This window comes from Halyomorpha halys, unplaced genomic scaffold (genome assembly GCF_000696795.3).
Source record: "Halyomorpha halys isolate HHAL.00 unplaced genomic scaffold, Hhal_1.1 Scaffold726.1, whole genome shotgun sequence".
NCBI lineage: Eukaryota > Metazoa > Arthropoda > Insecta > Hemiptera > Pentatomidae > Halyomorpha > Halyomorpha halys.
This window is the reverse complement of record NW_027116696.1, coordinates 162,613-166,531: the sequence shown is the minus strand read 5'-3', so window position 1 is coordinate 166,531 and position 3,919 is coordinate 162,613.

The window sequence follows — 3,919 nt, the reverse complement described above, 5'->3', positions numbered from 1 at the left end:
ATCGGGATGGGAGGATAGGATAGCTGTATCATCAGCAAATGTTGCCAGAAATGTGTCTGGAGTGATGGGAATGTCAGCAGTGAAGAGGATGTGGAGGACAGGACCCAGGACACTGCCTTGGGGAACTCCTGCCTCGATGGGGTAGATATTTGAGTACTCAGAACCACTGCGAACTCGAAAGGAACGATCTGAGAGGTAGGAGTGGAGGGTAAGGTATAAGGTTTGGGGTAATATGGATTTGAGCTTGAAAAGCAATCCGGAATGCCATACCCAGTCAAATTTTCCAAATTAATACATTTTTTCGAACTTTGACATATTTTTAAAACATTTTGTTGCTCAGAAGGAATTTAAGTAAATGGAAACAGTAGGAACTACAGTTGTAACTTTGTCCTTTTCTGATGTGCTAGTCAATGGAGAGATCGTCCTTTTCATAATCCTCCTGCTTCTCAAAATTCATATTAAAACTGGAAAATTTCTGTTTTATTCGTACCTTTACGAGTTCCAGTTTCTTCGGCCGGGAAATCTTGAAATATTCTCCTTAGACCAGAAAAACCCGGACCTCGAAACTGTCATTTTTCCTGACACCATCTCTACATCTGAAGAGCTAACAGCAGTAGGGGAACGAATAATTGTTTCTCTATACAGTGCAATCTTGCACTCAGAATGTTGATGAGCTGCAGCATCAGCTATTGGTTACCTTCTAAACAAGGGGTCGATTACACTTCTAGTGCACTTAGCATATTATTTGTATAAATGATTTGACCATATTTTTCAAAATATGATGTGGTCAAAATATAAATTAAGCGAAAGAGTCGCTAAATATTAATTCATTTAGTAATATTTTATGATTAAATTCACAAAGAACTGGAAGGTAAAAAAAAAAAAAAAAAAAAAATCGTGTTTTTTAAGTTTTGCTAATGTTACCTGAGGAACAGGAGTTAAAAAACTTCGATTCCTCATTGGGCCACAACCATGAACAATTTAGCAAAAAGTCAGAACTTATTATTTTTATGTGAAGGAGATGGTTGTAGGTGCGGTAAAAAAGGAACAAAAAATAATTTTCAATAATTATTTGCTGAAATTTCATCCCACTTTGCAGAGCTACATCAGGGCTGATAAAGATATGTAAAGCAACAAAAATATGTTGATAATGTCAGATAATATGATGACAATAAAGTAAACTGTGGTATGTTAATATAAGTGAAAGATTATATGAAAATGAACATATAGAAATAAAAATAAGATGCACAGCAATAAGTATATATAAAAACGAATGGCAAAGGTGGATGTGGTATAGACATAGATTGGGGGTAGGTGAGAGTTAAAGTGGTTACATATAAGTGAACTACAAGAAAAAGATATTGAAATATAAAAATATAGAATATGATAAGAATAAAACCCTTTATTCCCGAATGACATTATACTTATCATGAAATATCTATTTTTACTGTTACAATGTCTCCTGTCCATTTTAAATCTAATACTATTATGTTGTTTCTTTTTTTAATATACTTTGTTATACATGTATATTGTTGTACATTTTATGATTATTTCTTTTTGTACATTTTTCACTAATATTTACATAATTTTTAACCCCACCTTAGTTTAATTATTGTCATCTTATCTTACATTGACAACATATTTTTAGTTGTTTTGTATCTTTTTTAGTCCTGATGATTCCCTGCTAAGTAGGGTGGAAACATTGGTAAATATAGTTCAAAACTATTTTTTGTTCCTTTTTTACTGTACCCCGACCATCTCCTTTATTCAGTTATGGTCAATCATTTTTATATAATAGTTATTAATATTAATAGCTGCTCCACTAACCCACAAAGGACTTAGGAATTTATTCTTCAAAAATTGAATTATTAATAATATTTGTGTAAGTAGACCAAGAATACAGTGATGTCAATTTTACACATTAACTACTTTCATTTTGGCATCTAGTAGAAGGAACTAGTATTTTATATTCAATGAATGAAATAAAATCTACTTTGGTACAATTACAGAATGAAGTACAGTGTAAAATACTAGGTATAGATCAAGAGTTGGCAATACTGGGCAGGGACACCTAAAAGTATTACAGTACCTTCTGTTCAAATAGGCTGGTCTAGGTGGAAGCAGGTATGAGTATTTCAGTGCTGTTCAAACAGGGTCAAATCTTTCATATGCAGTTTTTAACGGATCTATAAGTTTTAGAGACTCCAGAGTCCAAAAAAAAAAAAAAAAATGTTTGGCCTTTGGTTTGTCTGTTCTGAAAAAATAGTATTTTTATATATGCACATGAGAGCTAATTAAATTCCTGTCAAAATAAAAAGAAAATCATTTAAATCAATTGAATTTTGTATGTTCTAAAGTTTCATACATACCTCTGTTTTTGTAGTAAAACTGTTCAATTTTTGTTTATAACTCCACCAGTGTTAGGAATGGACCACTGCCAGTCTCAAGCCTGGATAAAGGAGGAATCTGCCCAGTTTTAACCTACAGGTCAGAAGCTTGGGCATATACTAAAACGATGGAGAATAGACTTCTTATAGTTAAGAGAAAAATTTAGAAGTATAATCTATTAGAAAAGGTGAGGCCAGAAGAAGAAGGAAGAGTGTTTAACTCAATAAGGGTACTTCCCTTAATACGTTTGTGAGACTAGGGCGCTCTCGTGGGCAGGGGATGTTGCACGATTGGATGATACCCAATCGGTGACACCCAAAGAGGTGCTAGTTAAGAAACTTCATGGGGAAAGAAGAGTTGGTTCAGCCAAACTTTGGATGGGATGATTTGGTGTCAGTGAATACACGGCTCCGCTCCTACTTGGAGTTTGGAATTGGAGAGCTATGGCAATGGATTACAACCATTGGTAAAGACTTTGGAGCAGCCCCAGACTTGATAATGGGAGGTAACACTGTATATGTAAGTACATACCTATTGTCTTTCAGACCAATGAATATAAAATTCTGATGTTCAGCTGAAAACAAATTTATACAGAATTGTAATGTTTTCTAAAATAAACTGTTAAACTATTTACCTGATGCTGAGGATTTCCCAACACTATATCATAGTTTTTATTACTTGGTTATTTTTATAGATTTCATTAGTTATTAAATCAACAAATACTTTTGTTTGCAATAAGAACATTGAATTTTATAGAGGGGAATAAATAAAGCTGTACATTAAAAAAAAAGTAATTACATCACTTCGGAAAACATCATATGAGTTGTGCAAAATTACATTTAAAGAGTTTCATTAAATGGCATGTAATATAAAGGAAAATTGGAAATTAGAAATAGACTATGAACAATAAAACAACACTAACAAGAGAATAAAGTTTATGTGATATATATAAAACCATTTTACGATAAAGACTTGTATTGGACAACCTATAATTACAAAGTAACGCTTAAAGTAATATACAATAAAAAAAAAATTAACATACAAAATTGTATTAAATTAATGGAAAAATATATTATAAATATTTTATATACAAACTGTAATAAGTACATAATTATTATTTTTTTAAAATTTAAACAAAAGACTGAGCAGTGAATGATAACTAACAAAAGTGATAGCATAAGCATTGACTAGCAATAAAATAAACTATTTACAAATAACAATAATACATTCTTTTTTTCATTATTCAATAAAAGCACCAGTGGTATGAGCTTACAAAAGTCACAAAAATTATATAATACAATTTATCACTAGAAAATATTATGATTGCTGTTAAATATAAAATAATTAACCATGCTATTATATCCATTCTCTTAGGAACAGTTATAGGCTCTCACATTAAAAATTTATTAATATGAATTTTACATTTAAGCGCCAGTCTCACTCTTATTACATCACGGAAGACATCACAACCTTATTCTGTATCCGTATTGAATTCTTAAAGCACTTTATTGACAAATACTAGTGAATTTTA